Source organism: Miniopterus schreibersii (genome assembly GCF_964146895.1).
Source record: "Miniopterus schreibersii genome assembly, chromosome: 9".
Classification (NCBI taxonomy): Eukaryota; Metazoa; Chordata; class Mammalia; order Chiroptera; family Miniopteridae; genus Miniopterus; species Miniopterus schreibersii.
Genome location: NC_138118.1, coordinates 48197751 through 48215486, shown reverse-complemented (window position 1 = coordinate 48215486; position 17736 = coordinate 48197751). Strand labels below are relative to the sequence as shown.

General features: G+C 34.7%; 1 protein-coding gene across 3 annotated transcripts in view; it reads left to right on the top strand.

Moving 5' to 3' along the window:
• MAGI2 (membrane associated guanylate kinase, WW and PDZ domain containing 2) overlaps positions 1–17736 on the top strand; it is a 1283361-nt gene that overhangs the window by 224586 nt on the left and 1041039 nt on the right. The gene's annotated exons all lie outside the window — the stretch shown is intronic.

Here is a 17736-nt window from a genome sequence, read left to right as displayed (position 1 = left end):
ATCATCTTTAAAATGTCTAAGTTTTTTATTGTGAAAGAAAATATTAAATGTATGAGATACACAAAAAGTTACAAACAAAGAACCTTTAAATTAAATTGAATATAGCAAAGGAATTTGACCGATGGGGCAGAAGAAAAAAATCTGATTCCAGAAGTTATCAATACAACTTCCATAAATGATCCAGTCTGTTGTACTTGGAATTAGCTCTTCCTCTTTTAAAACACCCAGTGTTCCTAAACAGTTGTTACATTTATGACTGCTTATGAGAATGGCCACTAAATTACAAAACTAGTTCCTACAATTTAGGAAGTAACGAAATTGACATTGTGGGGAGAAAGTCAGGCTTTTCATAAAAGACCAAAAATTTCCTGGCTGGTGTGGCTCAGTCAGTTGGGTGTCGCCCAATGCACTGAAAGGTGGTCGGTTCGATTCCCGGTCAGGGCAATGCCTGGGTTATGGGCTTGAGCCTGGTAGGGGACAAGCGGGGGGGGGGGTGGGCAGGAGATCTATGTTATGCTCTCACATCCATGTCTCCCTCTCCCTCTCCCTCTCTCTTCCTCACTGTCTCTCCCTCTCCCTTCCTCTCTCTGTAAATATAAATTTTTAAAAAATATTTTTTTAAAAAGACCAAAACTAGTTTTTTCCATCTCATTTTGGTGGGCCTTTAATTAGATGGGAGGATAAAAATAATTATAGCTTTCTAGTTTTTCTTACAAATTTACAATGAAATGGTAAAACCAGAATCCTCTAGCAAAATGTTTGCCCCTTTTGATATTCAACATTTTTTTCAGGAATAAAGGGGTGATAAATGCATCGGAGGCCTATCTTTTCAGCAAGAAAAGAAAAAGTGGCTTATTTGTAGGAGGTCATTTCAGCTTTCCAATTATGTGAATCTCATTTAAGAATGACCTTTTTTGAGATAAGTGTGCTAGGTAGAGCACTAGTTCCTGGGGAGAAAAAAAAAAAAAAAAGAAAAAAAAAAGGTTTTTTACTTGATCAATTAAGGAGTGAGATTCATTTCTGATGGTTTGTCAGAGCCCTGTCCCGTTTCTCTCTTTGCTCAGCATACCCAGAAATAGAGAGCCAACCTGCAGTGCCCTAAGAATGACTCTGTCCTTTGTAATGAAAACCCTAAAACATGTAACCATTTCATTTCTCTGTAAGAACAATGTGAACGATACACAAACACACACATCCATAATATAGCAATCATACCCAAGGACCACTGCAAAGTGAAAATTTAGGGCCTCTTGTTCAAAAAGCAGGGGGAAAAAGTGTTAAGCATGCTAAAATGCAATGCGTGTTTTTGTTTTTTTGCTTTCTTCCTCAGTTCCTCTTTCCACTTAACATAGCGATTTTCTAAATTTGCTGTTTAATGTTCTAAGTTAAAATTTTAAATTATTAGCATGAATTTTACCATTCATCTTTATTTTACATTGTGCAAGGTCAGCTTAAATGCAAATATAGGACCATTTAATTTGTATGCAGAATCACTGAAATGACATAATTTGTATCCTGTAGCTTATACAGGCATATGTATTTCACTTTTACCAGAACACTGAAAATACTATACAGAATTAACCGTTTGTGTCTCACTTCTTGATATGCTCATATCCTACCCACAACCTTTGCTTTTGGCTTATTGATGAATCAGAAGAACTGAAAAGAAAAAGAACTATTGGTTGCCTTATCTCCCTTTTCCTCCACTAGCATCATTTTCAGCATAAGTGATTGGCTACTAAACAGAAGTAGCACGTGTAAGAGAGGCTACATTAAGATTCTCGGTCATTCGTGTTTCTTAGAACACCACTGCCTTCCTTCTGCATTCAAAGCACATTCTGGTCCATATGGAAGACTTCACCTATCTGAGCTGTCAACACCCTTACTGACACAGCCACAGGCATCCACGTTTACCAGATACTCTCGCTTTGATCTCCCACACGTTGCAGGATCCTGGAATTCTGTGCTCACGGGGGATCATGAGCCCTGTGCGTGAAGGGGACAGCAAGGGATGGGTGACAGACACACATATTGCACATTTCTCCTTGGCTCATGCACAGGTTCCACTGCACCACCAGACTTCGATTATAAAACACAAGCTCAGAGATAAAATTTTTAAGAATTTTAAGATGGACACAGAAGAATGTTAAGCCAAAGCTGGGGCTTTTCTGAGGATGGGCCCTGTGCCGCATGCCCAGGGAGCTGGACAGGTCCTGCCAGAAGCCCTTCGCATGTATTCAGGAGGCTTCACTGCTTATAGGTCCTTTTCATCTCCCTCTTGTGGGCAAAGTGACACAGGGAACATACTTCCAAAACATGGTGAGTATTTTTATAACACCTTTAAAAATGTGCTTTAAGTATTTGGCACCTACATGAGGACATTAATCCTAAAAATGAAAATGCCCAGAGTGGTTTTCAGGAAAAAAAGTATACTGAAGGGAGATCGAAGCAATTAAAAGTTAAAATTCATCAGTGATTAAAAGTCAGACTTTGATAAACCATACTCTCACTCTACTGATGAAGGCCACTGTTCAGTGATATTTTTAATTGTAACTACTGCTCTGACTTAGAAAAAAGTAATATGTGAACTCTAATATTTATTGGAAAAGCCGGTGTTCTGTAGAATTTTTAGTACCAAGCCTTGGAGACATCTTGTTTGTGCTCTGTTGACACTTCCCATATTTACACTCATGTTCTAGAGACTCTGAATTGTGAGCCTTAATAAAATATCAGACAGGACTGCTTTAGAATTCAATTTTTGTCCTATTCTGTTTCAGCACATACCATGAAATTTGGTAACACGCTAGGCTGTGGACATGAGACACTAAACACCTGACTTATTATAATTATAAAGATGGTCATACTATTGGCTACAGGACCAGCATAACACAGTTTTGTTGACTCTTTAGAAGAAAAGAAAGGACAGAACATTAAAACTAACAAATTATGAATGTTGTCTTCTCCAACTTTGAAATTAATAAGATTAGGCAGGGCCATAGAATGATAGACATTATTAACGTGATAAATGGCACAGGATTAGGAGAACTTCCAAACACTGTATTCCAAACATACTGAAGAATATTGGGCAAGTTATCTTTTTCATTTCATTTTATTTATTTATGATTTTAATTTATTTTTAAATTTAATCTAATTTTATTTTTTCATCCTCTTTTATCCCCTTTGTGCCCTCTGCCGCCTCTGCCCCCCCACCTCTGCAATCCCCATGCGGTTGCCCATGAGTTCTCTCTCTTTTTTCTTTTTTGCTCAATCCCTCCACTCGCCTGCTATTGGGCAAGCTATTCTAATTACACTGTATATTTTGTCTCATGTGTTTGATTGTGTTGTGTGTATGTGTGTGTGTTGTTGTTTTTCCTGGCCAATGGCAGAAATATAATCACCATCACAATTTAATGTTTGACACACAGAATATAAATATGCTCTAGCCATGTTTCCTTGGCATTGCCTCTGGTCAAATCCAGGCTTCCTGGGAACACTCATCTTTGGGGAGCCTTGACATTGACTCAGAGATAGCCTAGATCAGAACTGGTACCCTTAGAATGACTGGACCATGTGTATATACTGTTTGTTCATTCGCTCATTTAGTCAACTAATGTTTATTCAGTATTATAAATGTGCAAGCACAGAGTTATGGAAATTACAAATATTAATCAGATAGAAGCCTTCACTTCAAAGAGCATCTAGAGATGGAGATAAGATATCTATAGCAATAACTATCTCATAAGGTAGAAAGTAAAAATTACAGAAAAAACACCCACATACATGTAAGGGAGTTCAGAAGAGAAAATGGTATGTTTTCTCTTATGTGCAAATCATATGAGATAGTTCATTAAGTTAAAAAAAAAGAACACTAAAAATTTCAAAAATTTCTTACATAATAAAGTTAGCCAGTTAAAACAGAATGATGAATTCCAATTAATAACAACCAAGAAAAAGCAACATATTTAGTAAAGAATGTAGCAAGCAGAATTTGGACATTTTGGATAAAAGGATTGGAATTTCAGGGGCAGGAAACAGTATGTGCAAATGCATGGGAACTGAGAAGTGAATAGCTGTCATACATGAGCAATAGTTTGTCTTTCAGAACTGCTCTTCTCCAATTTTAATGTACTTACCATTACCTGAGGATCTGGTTAAAATGCATGTTCTGATTCAGTAGGTCTGGAATGGGGCCTAAGATTCTGTGATTTTAACAAGCTCTCAAGTAATGTCAATGCTGCCAATTCATCGACCACACTGTGCAGTAGGAGTTTAAAGTACAGAAAGCACAGCCAGAGAAAACCTAGTTGGAACAGTGAATGCAGGCTAAGTTTGGGCTTTATTATGTAGAAAATAAACACTTCTGAAAACAAATTATTTTTGTCAATGCTGAGCTCTTGTAAAGTTAATAAAGCAGCAGTGTTTAAGACAGATATGTTTTCCTGAATGGAGTAGTGAGTGAGTACCCAGGAACCTGCCTCCTTAATAGCCTCCCATCCTGGTTGGATGTTTTGGAGTCACTGGACCTCATTGAGGTCACTACAGTATATGTAACTTTCTCAAATTTGTATTACTGAGGTCCTCATAGGAGGAGGTTTCTAAGAAACAATATTGTAATCCAGCTTTCATGGGAAATGCCTGGGTAAAGTAGTTTGTGTTAGAAATTCAATTTAGAAAAATAAGCCTGAGAGTCAAACAACATAATATGTCAGGGCCACACAGGGTGTATTTCATAAATGCAAGGACAAATTAATATTTAAGATCTGAATTCTCCCCCAGTTTTTCTTGTCTTGGTAAATTGCATACTATATATCCATTTGCTTAACCAGAAACCTGGGAGGTGTTTATAATTTCTGTATCTTCCTCATATGCCATATCCAGTTATTAAGTGCTGTACATTCTACCACCCAAATGGATTTCAAATCTAATTATGGATCCTCTACCCTCATTGCATGCCAGGCAATCATTATTACTTGCCTAAACTACTACAAGAGCTTCCTAACTGGTCTGGCCACTTTCTCCCTTTCCTAAATACATTTTTCACAAAGCAGACAGAACTTTTAAAAACATAAATCATATCAATTCATATCCTTTATTAAAACTGTTCAATGGCTGCCTATTGCACTTGAATAAAATCCAGTCTCCTTACTATGGTTTGTAAGGCCGATTTGTTCCCTTCTTTTATTTCCAATAATGCTTCAGCCACATACCAGCTTCTTGTATTTTCCTAGGCTCCATCTACCCACCTCTTTGTTCTTGTAGAACCTCCACACATACTTGTCTCTCGTCCTGAATGATCATTTGCAGAGAGGCACTTTCTAATTACTCTCTGTAAGTGTAAGTCCTCACATCCCCCCCCCCCCCTTTATTATTGCAGCACCCACTCAATCCCTGGATATGTTTCTACTTTCCTACATTTATAGTAACATACTTATCTCTTTGTCTATTTTGTGTCTATCTCCTCACTATATGTAAATTCAATAAAGGCAGAGTCTGTGTCTTTTTTGATTTACCTTTACAATAGCTACATCGTATTTATTTATTCAACAAATTTCTTGAATGTATTAGATGTGTCAGGTACTATTTTAAGTTCTTGATTTACAGCAGTGAACAGAACAAATAAAAATTCTTTACCTCATGGAACTTATGGTAGTTGTGAGAAACAGATAGTAAATAGATAATAAGGTGAAATATAAAGTATGTCAGATGGTGGTAAGTGCTATGGAAAAAAATAAGGTACAGAAATACAAAAGAAAATTCTAGGTATGTAGGATTTACTACTTTAAATGGGGGTGTGCCAGGAAAGGTCTTATTCTATAATCATAATAGATGAAAGATTTATGTGAATATATCTAACATATTGATTAATATATTACATATTACTTTACATAAAATGAATGTATTATATTAATGTAAAATATATAGACTATATTATATTAGTATATAATATGTTATATATTATATAGACATGTTAGAATAATATATATATTATTAATAGATTAAAAACATAAAGAGATATGTGATCAATTTAACATCTAGTCACCATAAAATATCTTAATAACTTAGGACTGAAAAGATATATTTAAGATATTCTTTAAGATTTTTGACACAAATAGCCAGAATCATGCATTCTAAGAGTCCAATCAGTTCAGAAGTTAGAGATGCAAACCAAATCCATTTAACATAGACCTGGAAATGCTAAATTATGTAATTAGTCAGGGAAACAAACTACAAGACAAACTAAAAATAAATCAAAGGCATACATACTAGAAATGAAGAGTGAAAACTATTTTTATTTATTTTTAAAATTTTTTATATATTGATTTGAGAGTGAGAGAGAGAAACATTAGTTTGTTGTTCCATTTATTTGTGCACTCATTGATTGCTTCTCATATGCGCCCTTACCTGGGTCAAACCCACAACCTTGGTGTATCGGGACAATGCTCTAACCAGTCTAGCTATACAGCCAGAGCCTGAAAATGATTTTTAAATAATGTAACAATATTCACGAAAAACCATTATGCTCAACTAAAAATGTATTAGAACTCATAGCTATCCAGTTAAAAACCTAAGAATTTTTAAAAAATTAGAAACTTTTGTTGTGGAGAATACCATTCACAATAGAAAAGTAAAACACAGTTGAGTTTGATTTTAAAAGAACGTTGAATAAATAATTTTAGTGAGAAAATATTTTTCAAAACTTGAATGATTTGAGAGACATATCATCACCATATGAAGAAAGACACTGCACGTGTGTGGGAATATAGCATGTAATAAAGTTATTTTAAAATATGTGCTTATTGATTTTAGAGAGAGAGGAAAGGAAAGGGAGCTAGAGAGTGAAATATCAATGGGCTGCCCTCTGCCCACCCCCTACTGGGGATTGAGCCCACAACCCTGGCATGTGCCCCAACAGAGAACTGAACCAGTGACCTTTTGAAAGTATATGGGACTAGGGAGGCTCAACCAACTGAACCACACCAGCCAGAGCAATACAGTTATTTTTAATCAATAGAGAAAGCCTGTGCCTTATTTTTTAAAAAACATCATTGCTTTACTTAATAACTATTAAGGAGCATATTAACTCCTGCATAGATCAAAATTTTTCCAGCTCAAGTAAGAATTTAATTGTGTTTAAAATGAGAGAAAAAAATTATACTAATATATGCTAACATATGCTTTGTTAATATTTATATAATTTCAGAGCATGATAATTAGGTAGCAAACACAAAAGAATTGATAACATTTGGCTTCAAAGAAAGTAGAAGTTGGAATGGTACAAGCACATACCTAAATCTAAAGCTTCAGTTGTTCTAAGAGTGTTTGCAATATATATGACAAATTATTAATAACACTTTTTTTTTTCTAAATATGTTCTTTGGCTACTCTCTTCACCTTCTTTTACCCAGTCCTCCCACTCCCCTCTCCTCTGACCTTTTTAATGGGCCATCAAGAGAATGACAAAACAAGACTGTGAAAACTCAAAGTTAAAAAAAAAACAACTGATCAAAAAGTGAGCAAATAGATATACAAATGGTAAATAAGTATATGAAAAGATGGTTAACATCATATGTCATTAAGGAATTCCTCATTGATACAATGACTAGATAATACTGCATACCTATTAGAATGTCTAAAATTCAAAACAGCACCAAATGCTGGCAAAGATTTGAATTTATACTACTCAACAACAAGAAGGCAAACAACCCAATTAAAAGAATGGGCAAAGGACCTGAATAGACATTTCTCCAAAGGGGACATACAGATGGCCAATAGACATATGAAAAAATGCTCAGTATCATTAATTTTCAGTGTTGAAAATTAAAACCACAATGAGATATCATCTCACATCTGTCAGAATGGCTACCATCAATAAATCAACAAGAGGGAACCCTTGTGCACTGCTGGTGGGAATGCAGACTGGTGCAGCCACTGTGGAAAACAGTACAGAGTTTCCACAAAAAATTAAAAATGGAGCTGCCTTTTGACCCAGGGATCCCACTTCTGGGAGTGTATCTGAAGAAACCTGCACAACCCATGGACACAGACAATAGTGTGGAGAAGGCCTGCGGGGAGAGGTGTAGGGTGGAGGGGATCAATGCGGGGAAAATGGAGACATTTGTAATACTTTCAGCAAAAAGATAAATTTTAAAAAAAGAAAAAATAATTTGAAAGTATATTCACCCCTATGTTCATTGCAGTATTATTTACAATAGTCAAGATCTGGAAACCACCTAAATGCCTATCAATTGATGAGTGGGTAAAAAAGCTCTGGTACATATACACAATTGAATACTACTCAGCCATTAAAAGAGAAAAAAAAGGAAATCTTACATTTTGTTACAGCATGGATGGACCTGGAGATTATTATGCTAAATGAAATAAGCCAGTCAGAGGAAGACAAGTATCATATCATCTCACTTATATGTGGAATCTAATGAACAAAAATGCCCTGAAGAACAAACAAAAACAGAGGCATAGATACATGAAACATACTGACAGCTGTCAGAAGGGAGGGGGTTTGGGGGGCTGGATGAAAGAAGGTAAAGGGGTTAAGCAAAAAGTATATGTATATTATATATGTAAACACATAGAAACAGACACCATTGTGGTGAAAGCCAGAGGGAAAGGGAATTGGGTGGTAGGTTGAGGTGAGCAAATGGGATAATGGGAATGAAAAGAGACTTTGCTTATGGCAATGGGCACAAGACGCAGTGTGCCAGTTATGTATTTTTTGAGTTGTACACTTGAAACCTGTATGATTTTGTGAAACAATATCACCCCAATAAATTCAATTTAAAAAAGGAAATTGCTATTTTAAACAATACACACACAAATGGAAAAGTATGGGAGACCACTTACTAGTAATTAATGGCTATGGCTGGATAGTAATATATTTGATACTTTATTTTTCCCCCCTAGATTTATATTTATTTTCCATTCTTTATCCACTGTTAATACATTGCTTATGTAAACTTTAATATACATAAATCCTCTACAAAAGAATGGTGATAATTCTGACAACTTAAAATCAAATATTATCACTTCTTAAATTTGAAAGGGACCTCAGAGATTGTTTATTATATCCTCATTATTTAACAAATTAGGAATCAAATGCTTAGGTAGTTAAGTGAATTCCCCACATTGAATTATAGGCAGAGCTGGGACAACTGATGTCAGGTGAATTGTGCAGCATAGTTGCAATCCCCAAAGGATGGTTTTAGTTGAAGCTCCTTCTAAAATACTACCTGTGTATCCATTATACAAAAAACATGCAACTTTCTTTGCATGACTTTATTGTTTTCTATAAACTTAGGTCTTCTACATCTCAATCCTTCAATTTCTTCCATGGAACAGTGGCAATGTCTAAATCGTTTGTAGGAAAGAACAGAATGATGAACTAGATGCTTATAACTGTGAAACAACCATGCAAATTACTTGCACGGTTTTCTTTTGTTTTCTCTTTTATAAATTTGGTGTCATATAGTTTAACCATGAACCTTTTAACATTGTTAGTAAAATTAAAATGTTTTATATTCCCACTTAAGCAAAAATGCATTTCAAATCTATCAGTTTCTTTGATCTTTAGAATAATCAATACTTAAAATACTGTACCTGCAGCCAATAAATTGTTGCAGAGGATTAGAAGAGACATCTTCTAATTCCATATACACCGATACAGGGTGCAATCGCTTCGAGAATCATAGCTAAGTACAGATTGTAGATGGTGGTAGATAAAGCCTTTAAGAATTGATACTAAAATTGGTAGTATTTTTCATTATACAAATCTAATTTCTTAATAGATCAACTAAAGATAGTGCCATAATAGAAATAAAAATCACCGTCAACAGATACTTTTTGGAGAAATGTAAAGCAAGTTTTTATAAATTTTGCTTTTTTAAAATAAAATCAGACAGTTAAATTTAATTATATTATTAGAGTTAAAATATCACTGCCTATGTTAAAATTTCATAACTAGCCTGGCCGATGTAGCTCAGGGGTTGAGCATCGACCTATGATCCAGGAGATCAAGGTTCGATTCCCGGTCAGGGCACATGCCCAGGTTGCGAGCTCCATTCCCAATTGAGGGTGTGCTGGAGGCAGCTGATCAATGATTCTCCCATCATTGATGTTTCTATCACTCTCTCTCCCTCTCCCTTCCTCTCTCTGAAATCAATAAAGACATTCTTTTTAAAAATCCATAACTAAATTATATAAATTTTAAGGTTTTTACAATGTTTTATTCATTGTTTGAAAATCAAAAGGTCAGATTAAATCATCTCTTTTAAAATACCTCCTGCACTGATGGTTCATATCTACTCTCATTTATGCCACCAATTTCCCCTAAGTAGATGCTTAGGTTCTCCTCTGAATACTCAAGTTCCATTCTAAGAGCAATCACTTCCAATTATTAGCATTTGTTTTGGGAGAAATTACTACTTCTGTAGAGCAAATATGGTCTCAATCTTTTTTAATAATCATAATAGTGTCCTTAAGAACATCATATTTCAAAATATTTAGGTGTTTAATATGGTATAAAGGAAATATCTAGGTGATTTACTAAATCATATATCAGCTGACAGAGAATATGGTATAATATATTCATATTTTTTCACAACTATATTGGGGGTTATCCTTTTGGTTCCAAGATAGAGCTGTCCACTGAGGTATTTGGGAAATAAATGGCAAAAATGATGTAGCCATGAGTGTTTATGTTTGGCTTTCTGTTCATATTGTATGAATATATGCATGTGTGCACACACTTCTTAATACCCTTGGCTTTTTAAAACAAGGAAAATATTAATATACGCATTCAGCCAGGGAAAAAAAATTAAGAAAAGTAAAACCTTTCGTTGGCCACTATCAGTGTCAGAATAGTATCCTGAACCCAAGCCATCATCCTGATTGTCTCTGGACAGTCGCAGTCACACTTTGCGCTCTGTGCTCACTGCTCTTGTTAATGCTTGCAGCTGACTCTCAGCACAGCAGTGCAAGAGGCACGTCACCAAAGGTGGTCAGATCATATTTACAAGGCCTTCCACTGGCTTCTCATTTTCCTGAGTCTAAAAGCAGAGATCCTTGCAAGGACCTACAAGTCCCCACTTGATCTCAGTTCATTTCTCCACATCCTTACTCAGCTCTCTGATCGTTTGCCCCCCGACTTTATCTCGGATTGCTCTGCCCTCTCTCACTGTCCCAATCACACTGGCCTTCTTTTTCTTGTCACAGAAAGACAGACAGGCACCTGCCTCATGACCTTTGCACTGTTTTCTTCTGAGAATACTGTTTTATCACATATTGTTTAATTAATTAATAAATTACTAGTTAATTCACTTTCAAAATTTTGCTCTCTTACTATGTAGGGGCCCTGGGTTAGTCACATAGGAAAAACAGTGACACTTTGTCTTGTGTTGAACGTAATTTATCGACAACCATTTTCTATGTCATTTTGAAAATGATTTGCAGGAAGAGCCATGTCAGTGCTTTGAGTTGCCAAGTTTATGAAAATTTTGGATTTGATACCTTTATATCAAGCCTACTCTATAAAAATGATTCTTGATATTTTTACATTTATCTAAACCTGCTTTCCAGTATTTCACCTGAACACAATTACTCTGAATATCTTTCATACTTATGTGACTTCCCATTCTGTTATATCCAACATTTTCCTAGACCCTAATTCCATGTCATCAGCGCTAGAAAGTACCTGCTGTTTTCACTAACTGATAATGATTCCCTTAGCATTATGTGCTATAGTCTCAATATAAGTTCAGCCCATAAAGAAGGCAAGTAAGTTTCCTTCTAACAAGTACACTAGCAAGAGAGACATTAGGTGGAAAAAGTCAAGGCCAAGAGTGTAGGACTTTTAGAATCTTATTTTCACAAAGATATAACCACCACTCCTAAGAAATGATTAGAAAGCTGACTCGTATTTAGAAAGAAAGCTAATTACTTCTTGGGAAGAATTCTTAAACTCACAGCCTAAAAAACAAGTCATAGATGAGCTTAAAGCACAGAAAACCTACATAGGAGTAAAATCACATGCTCACCTGAAATAAGAGGAATTACAGAATACAGCCAAATTTTCTCATGCCTTAAGAAAGACAACTTGTGTTAAATAATGGTGGAACCTCAGGTAATACTATTCTCAACAAAATGGTAAGCTTCACGATAACAGAGATCTTGTAATACTGCAAAGATTAAGTGGTTGTCATGTTGCTAATATGTGCACGGTAAGGCCTCAGCTCTTTGCTGCTGTTATCATTTTGATGTCCCCTGAACAGCATCCAGTCCTTTGCTGAGGACATAGAAAATGTTCAGCAGAGTAATTTGAACTTGAATTAAAATAACTGAAATAGTGATTCTTTTCTTACAAAAAGAATACCCCTCCTACCACAAATGAGCATCAAACAAAAAGCAAAGAAAACAGGAAGAAGGGTTAAAGGGGTTATGAAAAATTCTTATACTCGATTTTGCTGTGAACAAAACTACTCTAAAATTTTAAGTCTGTGAAAAATAGCATGTAGCTTATGTTCTTAATCAGGGGACATTTTCTACTATAATTTGTATGACTTTTTAAATGAGGTTAATACATATAATGATGAAATATCAAAAGATGAAAAATTAGTAATTCTTAGTGTATGCATGTATATGTGTTATACTTTCATTTTGTCTTACCACAGTATTTTCAAACGTAGTTTTAATTTGGGTAATTATTTTTAAAAAGACAATGCAGAAATATATGATATAGTACAAAAGAGGTTACAAGAGAGAAATATTCTTAACTTTCTTTAACTCAAATATCCTCTTTTTAATTTAACCTATTATTCTATCAAGTTTACAGCACAAAAATAGCATAACTCTGAGAAAATGTTTACTAATTAAGGACCTTAAATTATCTAAATTATCTACAGAGGGCAGCAAAGAGCTTCACTACAGACTAGCAGGATGGGTAAGCAGGTTAGAAGCGCTGCTTTCTGATTTTGCATCATTGGAAGAACTCTGTCAAAATCAAAGTTCAATTTGCTAAACTTACAGGTGGTTGACTGTTGTACATGGAAGAGAGCACGGGTCAGAATCAGCTGCTTGACCATGGTCAAGGAAAGGTAGCAAATCAGTATATGCAGTGTGTCAAGCATTTCATGAAACTTGCTCCAAAGCTTGATACATACAAACAAAGGTAGTGCTTTTAGAAAATTAATTTACTAAAACACTCCAAAATAAATCGAAGTCAGATTCTCACATATTCTGATTATGGTGTTTTATAAAATTATAAACTGATAATCATTAATGAGCAGTGTTCCAAGGCAAATTCTATTATATTTTAAGGTATCTTTGGTTTTGAGTACTTTTCCATTAATGTATCTATACCTCTAACTCTACACTTTCTTCATTAATTTTGTGACATATTGAAATTCAAAATATATCCAAGATGCCACAAGCCCACCTGTGTCCAGAGTAGTAATTCATCATCCTCTATTGGGTTCTCATTCTGAGATAGGGTTTAACTTGTAAGATGTTATTAAGATATGTCCTTGGGGTTAACATTTGTGGAATGGAGGGGAAGGAAGAAAAATTGCCAAGAGAGATAGTTCAAACTGCACTACAGGCCCAACCTCACATGACCCACCTGGGTCAATCAGTGGATGTTGGCCACTCCCAGGATGGGGCATGACCTTGGGCACGGCAACTCAGGCCACCTCTGCTGAAGCAGCAAGTCCTCCCTTAAAGAAATATTTGAGTGGAGCATCACAAAGTGCACCATATTCATTCATAAAAAGCAATTAAAATGCCTTTTCCTAACACAGAAGGATGACCTTTCCATTTACATAGCAAGCTCTGCTTTTTTTTTTTTTTTTACCGTATTAACTCATTCATTCATGCTTGATAGGAGCAGGTCTGTTGTTCTCTCTTTCAAATTCTGTTTCTTAATAGGTAAGACAGGTAGTAAAATATTGAAGTGAATTCTGTATCTAAGGTTTATATTAAGAAAGAAACACTGAAAAACAAAAAAGAATGTTACTAGAGGAATGCTTAATTGTACTTAAGAATTTATAACACCTTTAGGCATTTCTCACTAGAGAAATTCTTAGAGACCCAGAACTAAAGCCACATGGGAAGAGGCAAGAGAGAGGATGTTATTTTAACTTAAAAGTTAACTTAATTGTCTTTGGTATTACAGAAGAAATATATACCTATCTAAGATATATAAACAAATGGAAAAACATAAAGAAAAAAATTAAAATTACTCCAGTCTCCCAACCCAGAGAAAACCACTAATGGCAGTGCAGTTTTCCTTCTAATATTTTTTTCCTCAGAACAAATATCAAGTTTTAATTCAGATTTTCTCACATATAGATGATTTTTTCCATTCCAATAAAAAGTATTCAAATGAAAACTTGCATCTACTACAGGTTGCTCCACTTATTTGGCATATGCAGCATGTAATTAGCACCATTACAAGTAATGGTGAAATAAATAGCTGAACCATGATGCATATTTCAAACTATTTTGTTGGGAGAAACTGCACAAAATGGAATTATTTGGTCAAAGAAAATAACATTTTAGTGTTCTTGGTGTATTGCCAAATTGAAGTTCAAATAGTGCGCATTCAATTATGCTGCTTCAGCTATTTTTATATCTTTTTCAACAGTCCTTGCAAAATTTGATAAGGAACAGAATATTTTACTATTGTCTAATTTTTTATTTTTTTATTAGTAAGTGAAATTAAACACTTTTTAGTCAGTTATATATCTTTCTGTAAATTATCTACTTCTTATAGAATTCTAATTCTATTGATTCCTAAGCCTCCTTTACACATTAAGGATATTTTCTTTTTTGGTTGTTGTCATTGCAATTATTTTGCCCAGTTTTCTGTGTTCTCTTCGCTTTTGATAACTTTCTGAACTACACATTTTTTGTGACAGTGAATCCAAACATGCTGTACTTTTTCTTTATGATTTCTTACTCAGCTTTTACCCTACTAAAGTTCTTTCTCATAGATTACATATATATCCACCTACATTTATTGCAGTGATTTTTAAAACACATTAATTCATACATATTTGTATTGTTATGTTTTAGAAACTAAGGATATAAATAAATATTTTCCAAATAATTATCACAAATCATTTATTGGAGAGGCGTTTAATATCTTATCACAACCCACATTAAAATTACACTTTCTAGCCCGGCCGGGCGTGGCTCAGCAGTTGAACATCGACCTAACATCCAGGCAATCGGGGTTCGATTCCCGGTCAGGGCACATGCCCGGGTTTCGGGCACGATCCCCAGTCGGGGGCCTGCAGGAGGCAGCCGATCAACGACTCTCATCACTGATGTTTCTGTCTCTCTCTCTCCCTGTCTTTTCCTCTCTCTGAAATCAATAGACATATATATATATTTTTAATTACACTTTCTATCACAATCTAGAATACATGACATAGATATACACTCACACACATACCTATAACTGAAAGTGTCAAGAATAATTTTTCTCCTTAATATTTGGAGTGAATTCTTATATACCCTACTCTTACTCTACCCCTATTCTATTCTATTCTATTCTATTCTATTCTATTCTATTCTATTCTATTCTATTCTAAATTTCTATTCTATTCTATTCTATTCTATTCTATTCTATTCTATTCTATTCTATTCCATTCTATTCTAAATTTTTTATTCTATCCTATTCTACTCTATTCTATTTCATTTTATTCCATTTCATCCCATCCCATTTCATTCTATTTTAATAATTTTTAAAAACTGGCTATGGTCCACAAAATTGATTTTAAAAATGTACTTATGGCCTGGCTGGTGTGGCTCGGTGGTTGAGCATCTACCTAGGAACTGGAAGGTCACGGTTGGATTCCCAGTCAGGGCACATGCCCAGGTTGCAGCCTTGATCCCCAGTAGGGGGCATGCAGGAAGTAGCCAATCAATGACTCTCTCCCAACATTGATGTTTCTATCTCTCTCTCCCTCTCCCTTCCTCTCTCTGAAATTAATAAAAACACATTTTTTAAAAATGTATTAATGGTGTTGACTCATTCTTTGGAAAATATGATTTACTGAATTCTTGTTTTGTGCTGTATGCTTTGTTTTATATTGAGTTCTTAGATTCTACTATATATTAAAGAAGTATAAATTCTGTTCCATTACCTTTGATTTGTGTATAATATTATGGTTTTAGTTATTTTAGGCTTATAGTATGATTTAATATTTTATAGGACAAGTCCCTTCTTCCTAACTCTAAATTTTCAGATTTATCTCAGCTAGTCTCTCATATTTGTTTTTGTAGGTTAACTGAATCATTCTGTCAGAAATTACAGATTTGACAGGCGCTCCCTGTGGGTTCTTCATGCCTTAGTGTATGCTAAGAGAGTTGTAAGCCTTGTCCAGGCACATGTTTCCTGGGAATCTACAATCAGTTTCTGCTTCTAAACCACCTAGCAGCTATTCAAGCTCCAAACCTTTGACTCTTTGGAGTAGGAAGGCATGAGCCCATAAACAGATTTGACTGTTGTCCTTATAAAAAGGGAAATTTTGGATACAGAGACATGCACACAGGGAGAATGCCATGTGAGTCTTGGAGTTACGCTGCTATAGGCCAAGGAACTACCAGAAGCTAGAGATTTCTAGAACAGAGTCTTCTCCAGTGTCTTCAGAGGAAGCATGGCCCTGCTGACACCTTGATTTCAGACTTCTCACCTCCAGAACTGTGAGACATTTTTGTTGTTCTGGGTGACCCAATTTTTTGGTACTGTGCTGTGGAAGTCCTAGCAAACTAGTACATCCTCCAAGGGTACCCAATAAGTTGATTAGCATCACTCTTTAAAAACAAACATAAAACTTAAGCTGGTTTATGATGGTTATTGTGGAGTGCCCCTTAAAGTGAATTTTAGGTAATTGTTTTGTAATCAAAACAAATATAAATGTTAGGCTATTAAGAACGGTGGCTAATCGAGTGAGTATACTCTATATTATTTTTATTTTAAGTAATACTTACCTTATTTTATGGAGTTTTGTTTTAACTGAAGATCAAATTAATCAAGACATGCCTACAAGCCACTTATCCCAGTCAATCTTCTGATGGATCTGTCTATTATAAGTGGTACAGTTTAAAAAATCTTAGTGGAGTTTTTTATACTCATGATTATTCTTCTGTGACAGGGTTATTGAATTAAGTGAGCTATGAAATAGTTAGGTATAATTGTATGCATTTATAACAATTAACTTAAATTTCCCCATTTAAATCCAGAAACTTAGGAAATAGTATGTTGTGGATAATCAAATATTTTGGCTAACAATATTTAAAGTATCAGAATACATTTAACTGTAAACTCTATAAAATATACTTCAATCTGCTTTTAACTATGAAATACATACTGGAAATTTACAGTATTTTAAAGTCACTATTAAAAAAATAATTATTCTTGAATAATTTAGGAGGTGGGTGGGGTGACCTGTCTGCTTAAGCTCTGTTGTTAATCAAATTCTGTTTAAAACATTGTTCTATCTTAGTTATTAATCCCCAAAATAAGGAAAAATGAATTTTGAATAAGCACTAATTGAAATTAGCATGTATTATTTAATGAAAACAAGAGAGACAATGATGAGTATTTATGGAGTGGATTTTAGGAACTGAAAGTGGGGATTTAAAAATTAAAAAGAAGAAAAGGAATGATCATACATCCTTCTAAGTTTTTATTGAATTTAATAGCTATAGGTTTTCAATATG